This window comes from Pteropus medius, unplaced genomic scaffold, assembly GCF_902729225.1.
Source record: "Pteropus medius unplaced genomic scaffold, Ma_sr-lr_union100, whole genome shotgun sequence".
NCBI lineage: Eukaryota > Metazoa > Chordata > Mammalia > Chiroptera > Pteropodidae > Pteropus > Pteropus medius.
In genome coordinates this window covers 1-8,361 of record NW_024353636.1, presented here as the reverse complement: position 1 = coordinate 8,361, position 8,361 = coordinate 1, and the positions used below count along the sequence as shown (strand labels likewise).

The 8,361-nt window shown below is 37.0% G+C and overlaps 1 pseudogene; it reads left to right on the top strand.

Moving 5' to 3' along the window:
* The first annotated feature begins 484 nt into the window (after window positions 1-484).
* LOC120593204 (uncharacterized) lies at window positions 485-603 on the top strand (annotated as a pseudogene).
* Window positions 604-8,361: the final 7,758 nt, after the last annotated feature.

The following is an 8,361-nucleotide window of genomic DNA, read 5'->3' as shown; positions in this document are numbered from 1 at the left end:
TTTATGCTTTTATACAAATTGTACTTTTTTCTGCTTCACACACTTTTACCACCATCACATATAACACGTTTTAGCAGATTCCACATCACATTGTACTGTTATTGTTTTGACAACACCTTGAAAATACTCTTACCTGTGGTTGTTCCACACAGACTACTGAAGGCTAATTCTTCGGTCACTTAAAACAAAGCATCGACTTCCAGAACAACCAACCAAACAATATTGGTAACATTTGTTGACTAATCAAGAACCAAAGAAAGTCACTAGAGATGATTTGCTTTGGTTTTTAATCTACTGTTAGTCTTAATTCTAATGTCCTCAACTGTTCAAGCAGCTGTTCTCACCAAAAGGCTGACAGTCTTAAGTCTAGTATTTCCGTACAAATTTCTTCATGTATGCAAGCACACAAGATTTAATCAACTCAGCATTGGTGAATGACTTTCTTCAGATGGCTAACAAATGAGCCGCTCAGAAGCTTACATGTGTCTATGGCCATGCCACCATGAACAAGCCCGATCCCGTCTGATCTCCGAAGGTAAGTAGAGTCTGGCCTGGTTAGTACTTGGATGGGAGACCACCTAGAAAGACCAGGTGCTGTAGGCGTAATAAATAAAAAATAAGGGATTGTAAACTGACAAGGTACTTGCAATTTGTAAGGTCAACCAAGGGTTGCCTCACCTAAAATAAAAAAAACATGTTTTTATAGCCTCGTTTTCATTTTTCATTTTTGCGAAGAAATTCTGCAGTGCTGAGATATTTTATTTTGAATATTCTAAATTTTCCTGATCATTGCTTTCCTTTGAGTTAGGAATATAGTGATAAGTGCTTAGTCTGGCAAGATGACACATATTATATTCTTTTATCACAGCTCTTATGTCATTTCACAATTAGCGAAAGTCTTTGCCAATTAATTCAATAACAATGGCATCTACACTTTACTGTGCCTTGAAAGCTCAACACTAGAAGTCCACTTTTATCTTCTTTTCTTATTTAGACACAATGCATAATGAAAATATTAAATGTTGCAGTATCATGTGTCATGTGGCACTCAAAGCACTGCAGTTGATCGCATGGAGCAGCAATGCACAGCAATGAGCACTGCTTGTCATCTCTATCAAATCTACTCAGTGCTACCATTGCATGTGAAGCAGAAGCAGCCACGGACAATACATAAACAAATGAAGGTGGTGGTGATATGATAAAGCTATTATGGACAGTAAAATTTGAATTTCTTGTAATTGTTATTTGTAACTAAATATTATTATTCTTTTGATTTTTTTCCAACCTTTTGAAACTGGTAAAAACCTTTCTTAGCTCACATGCTATCCAAAGAAAGATAGCAGGCCAAATTTGGCCTACAAAGCATAGTTTGCTGCCCTCTGATTTACATGATAGAAATGCACATTTAATCAAAAACATTTAGCTAAGGTCTCAGTTTAATACCAAACTTTATACTATCACTTCACTCAAGTAACAGAACCATCTCATTTGACATGTTACACGTCTGTAGTGTTACATCTCTTACATCTCTGTAGTGTTTTCATTAAAGATGGAAAAGCCAGATGGAACCTGGAAAGACTGAAGAACTGTAGAGTCTAGAGATTCTAAACATGAAGTTATTGGCTGCTGGTTGATGATGCTCTTCATAATGTTAACAAGTAATCTCTACACAGAATTTAAGTTTATAAAATATTTGCTTTTAAGCTTCATAACAACCATGTAAAGTAACATTAATTATTATCCCATCTTAAAAATGAGCACCTTCAGACTGTCCAGAATCACAAAGGATGTAATAGGACAGCTGAAATCTAAACTAGATCTTCTGTCCTAAAATCCCTGCTCTTGTCACTAGACCTCATTGCCATGACTGTGGCCATGTTAGAACTAACTTACTTCATGAAATGGAGACTATTTACATAGTTACTGTTTGTCATACTGTCAACATCCCCACTGCTTCTGTTCCACTCTTGATTTTTTTTAATTTGAAGACAACATGCCACTGTGGAAGGTTGTTTTAGTACTCTCATAGCTTCATTGTCATAGACAAAATATGACCATATGGTTGAGTATCAAATTTTAATGTGCATTTATTTTTTTTAATTTTATTGCGGTTACAATGGTTAATAAAATTATATAGGTTTGAAGTATACAATTCTATAATACGCCACCAGTATGGTGCACCAATGTGCTTTTAAAGTCCACACTTCTGTCACCTTCTTTCCCGTCCTCTGTGGCCCATTTCTTAAAATAAGCCACAATTAGAATAAAGACTTAACTTTAAATCTCCATATCTGAGGGAGGCTTTCTCTATTTAGCATAAGGAAAATATCTCAGTTATCCAAAATAACCTGAAGTGAACATAGTCATCCCCAATCTGTTTTTTTAATTTCTGCCTCAGTGTGGGGAAGATCTACTAAATACTGTAGTAGTAGCACACTGAAAACAGAGTAGCAGTAAGTGTCATGGAAGGTTACCTCTATGGCTTACATCACAGTCACTCGGCCTTGGGGTGGCTAGTCCCCACTGAGACAGCTCTAGTGTTAATTGATTGTTCAGGATATAGACACTAAAGATCTGAACTCAAGACTCAACTCAAATATCACTTCCAGATTTGTGTTCCTTCAGGCAAAAAGCTGCCCCCTTCACTGTGTCTCTAGAGCACTTTATACATGTCTCTAGTGTGACATCTAAAAATTACATTATAATGATTTATTTACATGTTTCATTGTACTGTGGGCTTCAGGCCTGGGAACTCATAGCAGGGCTAAGTCCAGTGTACAGAACAGAGAAGTTGAATGAAGATTGAGTGGCTTAGTCACACCTCATATGGAAAAACTTGAGTGGAGCAAAAGAGTCCTGGGGTTGAAGTGGGAACTTTCTGGGAATGGTCTGAAGTAGCACCTCAGCTTCTAGCCTGACTGAGCTTCTAGTTCTGCACCCACAGCAGGGCAACCTTCCACATCTGCTTCAGACCCAGGGCTGACGAGGCTGACTTTTTATAGAGATATTAAAATATGGGACATAACTTTTTCCTCTACTTGTTTACTCCACCATTCTAGTATTTTCTCTATGTATATCCTACTCTAGGGTGGTGGAAGGGCAGGTGGGTATTCTTAATTTGGGAATTTATATGGCTAGATAGAATTTCTAGTTAAGGATTTGTTGTTCTGATTATTATTCTACAAGCACACACACTTATAAAATTATAATTTTTAATGTTCAGTTCCCTAACTTAAGCATGAAGAAATGCTAGCTGAATTTTGCTTGGATTATTTAGGAAAGTTAAATTCACATGAATTTAGTTTGTTCTACATTTACATCGCCGTTATATTTTAATAGCAATAGCATGATTTTAATCGTCCTTTGACATTTAGAAAGCAAGAGCTATGCATTTAAAGCTCTTCAAGAAAGTACACTTTAATGAAATTTCTTTCTCAGTCCCACAGGAAACATGAACTCTAAAATTGAATGCTGTACATAACAAAAGGCATGGCTGCAGCTGAAAGTATTTATAATATAGCACAGGACTCAATTTCTACTTTATCATCTGCCTACACTCATAGGATAGCTGGGCAAATAACTTTATAAGAAAGTATTCTTCCTAAGGAGTGTGTGAAGCTAAAAAATAAAATAAATCTAATAGTTTTAGAAATAATGAAATCAGGCTAACTGTGAGGAAATTAGACTGAGTACAAGTGTTCAACATAGATAAACATACAGATGAGGAAAACATTTGCACAGACAAACATTCCTAGGCACACTGGAGCCTCCTCTTGGACTTAGGAATGGTTTAGTTTCCTTTTCTGTTTTTTCAGAAGGATGTAGCTTGGGAACGTCAGGTCAGGAAGACAGTGCTCTGGTCCAACAGAGTCTGGTATTCCTTCTGGTCTGCAGACTAACGGAAGGCTGTTACACCCAATAGAGAGGGATGTAGGGAGGAGTTTGGTATCTTAGCAAATTCAATCAAGATCACTGTGACTCATGCCCTGGGCGAAAAAGTACTTTTCATGCATTACCCTACTTAACCTTCTCAATAAGGCTTTGAGAGGTAGGTAATACCATTCCCATTTCAAAGTTGAGTAAAGAGGTTAAGTGATTTCCCCAAATAAGTGTCTGAGCCAGGAGTCTAACTGGGCTCCGATTCCAGAGCAAAAGACTTTCACACCTGGGTGTGTGTTCATGGACGATGCACTTACTGTATCCTTAGGAAGCCAAGGGTAGATGATGACTCTGAGGCCATTCAGGAAAATGAAACTTATTTTTACTTATTTTTAATAAACAAGTATTATTTTTAAAATGATACTTGTTTATACTCGCACATCTTAGCTCCAGGAGTATTTGGCTTAATTTGGTTATTCTGAGGAGGGAAAATGCTAATGTCCATTATCGACAAACAGTATAAAACATTTATTTGAAATTAGCATTTGACCCTCTTGACTATATCCTCCCTAAAAAGACCATCTCCTTCACATTCCATTGTCAACGAATTTTGAGTAGCTAAGCATCATCTCCAAAAGCTTAGTTGGATGTCAGAGCCCCACAGCCAGAGTTTAATGACTAATTCTCAGGCACTTGCCCTGAAGACAATGGAATCAATCCCTGTGTGGGTGCCACTTGACAGCTTAAGGCTCCTCAGATCTCAGTTCTGTTGGCCTTAACTGCTAGCTGTTTTGCATCTCCCCCAGGTATGTGTGCTTCAAGGGTCTGTGGAGATCTAGGCAGAATTTACACACAGTATTTGGGGCTCTCATTGTAGCTTTCTCTAGGATTTTCCCTCCTCACTTTGCAGCTGCTGTGGTTACCTCCATCTCTGTTCTCTAATTCTTCGAGCCAGTAGGAGTGCAAATTTCTCTCCAAATTTTAGTCACCCCCACTACCCTGGGGCCTGTCCTCAAGCTAAAAGCTGTAAGAACAGGAAACTTACCTAGTGCCATATCATTTCCATCTGCCGAGTGCCAAACTTTTACCTCAAGTATTTACCTTCTTTTGCTCCCTCCCTAGTGCCTTCAGGTATGCTTTTTTAAAACTTATTTTGTCCAGAGTTCATAGTTGTTATTTGTCTATGTTTTGGGGTTAGGGAGGGTGGCAAAGAGGTCCAAATGGAACCTTAAGGCCTCTCTTTTTAAAATATCAAATCCTGTGCACAAGTTTCATGCTAAAATTCAAGACAGACAACATCAAAAATGTTTTAGCACCGTGATATCACAAAATCATGATTCGCTGTTGACCTCTCCCTTCTGCCTATTTTGCTCAAGTTGTCTTTTTGTCTTTTTCCACCTAAATCTCTCCTTATTTCAATTGTTATTCAAGACTTATTTCCTGAGTGCTTACTAAATGAATGCAAGACACAGTGCTGGATGTTCCATTGAAATCTTGTTCATTTGAAATCTAAATCAAATGTAAACTCTTCCAGGATCACACCTTCCCTTTTAATGGGTGGATGTGCTTTATCGTGCTTCTAAATGCCTTTGATACTCTCTTCCTCCCTTATGACATTTTGTTTATTGATATACTTCCTTCTTGCCACCCCCACCACCAGTCTTCCTCCCCCATTAGATTATAAACTTCACCATGGCAAGGGCAAGTCTCATTTATGTTTGCATCCATGCATGCTGCCTTAAACATGCATTTTTAAGTAGAGAACTGAAAAGGTACATGAAAGTCTTTGCAGCTGGAGAGAAAGGGGGAAAATGTAGAACATTAGCTTCCTGTCTCTGTTCTCAGTAGTAGAGTGGGACATCAGGAAATAAAGCTTTCCCTGTTTCAAGAGAACCTCTTAATAGAGATAGCTCTATTCCTACTCCTCCCCTTCTTTTTTCTTTGTCTTACTATTTAATTGCGGTCTAATTGACTCTTCAGCTTTCTTGTGTGCCTAGTCTCATCTTTTAAATAGGACAATGTATATGTTGGTATGAAACACTTTTTGCTTTAAGTTGTAGTAAGTGTAGTAAGGGAGACTTTCTTTCATCTTTGAAAACTCAGTGCCAAACAGACGAGTGATGTTCCATACTGGGTAGGGGTATAGCCCAATCATTCGATTCTTTCTTAATTTATGAAATGTTATGATGAAATTTCATAGATTGAACTAACAGTAACAAAGAATTTCTACAACTATTTTTTCTCTTAAGCAATAGTAAAGAACATACTATAAAATGGTAACTGTAGAATAAAGGTTAAGTGAATTAAACTAGTTTTTCTAATCTTACTTTATCCTTAGATTTGGGTCAGAAGACATCTAAAAAGAGAAGATCTATCATAAACTGGGCCTTTTGTCAGGGTTCTTGCACTCATCAAGATAACTCGCCTCTGTCACCAACATCTCCTATGCCAGGACAGCTCATTGTAGTGTCCTTGCAAAGCCTTTGTGAGAATGACAATCTGCCCAAACCTGTTTCAGTAAGTCTCATTCTGACCTGTAACACCAATGGGAAAGGATGATTAGGAAAGGAGAGACGTCTGCCCCCAAATGGAAATACAGACACGCATGACTTTTGCTGAGAACCTTTATTATTACCACTTTACAGAATAATAATCTGATTAAGCTATTGCAGAATCATAAGGAAGATATAAGAAGAAGAGATCATTTAGTCTACTGGTTTCAGGAAAGAGCCACATAAGCCTGTTCAGATCATTAGAAATTTGCTTGGTAGATGAAAGGAGTCACATTATCTCTCGCATTTCTCTCACTTTTCTCGCATTTCTTTCTTGAACTCTGCATTGTTTCAAAAGTCTCATGAATAACTTTAGCAGCAGAGACTCCTCAGTCTTATGCTTTTTAAAAATCTTGCACGTGTTTTATTTGTATTTCAAGTGTTTACACATAAAGATACATCCTCTGGCATTTAGTTATTTTTCTTGCATAGAATGGTCAGATGAAAGACATTGAGTTTGCCTTGTCTCCAACTGATATATTAACTCATCACTGTTAAGCAATATTTTTTGAGTATCCAGTATCCTCCGAGTACTATACTAGATGTATGGCATACTATGGTATATTTGCGTCTGTAAGTGCCAGACCCTAGCCTAGCCACTTAATTGCTTACTTTTCACAGCAAATGTAGAGGATAGTTATCATCATCACCATCATTTTTGCTTCATATATTTTTTAAAGCCTCAAGATTATGCAAGATCACACAGTAATTACGTACTATAACCAGATTTTAAATTTCATGGGTTGCTTGTCTCCAACACCCATTCTTTTCCTACACTGAAAACAGAGGACATACAGCTAGAAAGAAAACAAAACGATAGATTGAGCAGGATGGACTGGAATGGAGAAAGCTTCCTAGAAGAGATTTTTTGAGACTGATTTTAAAAGACGGAAATAAATACAGAGAGTAGAATGAAGTATGAAGATGTATTTAAAAAAGACAAGCAATGGAGAATGAGTTTAACAACAATATTTCCATAAAGAGTTTGCATGAGAGAATAATGGGAAGAGAGTAGAAAGATTGGAGATCAGTTAATAGAAATCTTGAAGAAGTCAAAGAAATTTGATATTAAAGTTGTAGTTGATTCATTGAAACAAGACAATCCCGTTAAAGCAAGTGTTTAAAATAAAATGGTTTAGATGTCAAATGAGAGAAAAGAAATTTAGAAATACCAAAAAACAAATTGACTTTAATCTTTCTAGCAGTCCATCTATATCCAGTCCTTCAGTACTTTTCCCTAGCCTCTGGCAGCCAAGAGATTGCTTATGTGCCCAAAAAAATGCCATTTTTTTTCTTTGCTTCCCTATAGGATATGCTTTGCTTTCTTAACCAAAAAGGACCCCTCACAAAAGGCATTTCAGACTATCGGCCAATGTGAAATCTTGCAGAGAGCTGAAAGAGAAACTGAATTCTGGATCTGAAGTACACCTAGACTGTGAATCTGTCTTTGTGATAGCATCTGTCTTAAAGGTAGGAAAAGTTCTCCCTTCATTCACTGCATGGTATAGCTCTGGAGAAAGACAACTGGTTTCTTTCATTATGACATTATTCCTATCTGCAAAGAACCACAATAGATTTAGAATCTAAAGATGTTAAAAGCACTGCACAAATCCAACATTGGCCTTTAAAAGCCACTGCCAGTGATAAATGTGTGCCAGATAATGCTTTTTGTGTTCTCTCATCCCACACCACTCTCATCTTCACTTCTACCACTCCACGCAAAAAAAAAAGAAAAAAAATTAAGTTAAATTAAAAACAACCAAAACACATAGATCATGTTTACCAAAACAAACATTCTGATTATGATGATTTCCTCACAATCTGAGTACGTTCCTAATAAAGGCAAATTTTTCAAAAATGAACTTTATTAAACTTTGAAGAAGTGCACCGTAATAAACTAACATTTTTCTAGTAACAGAAACAAAAACTT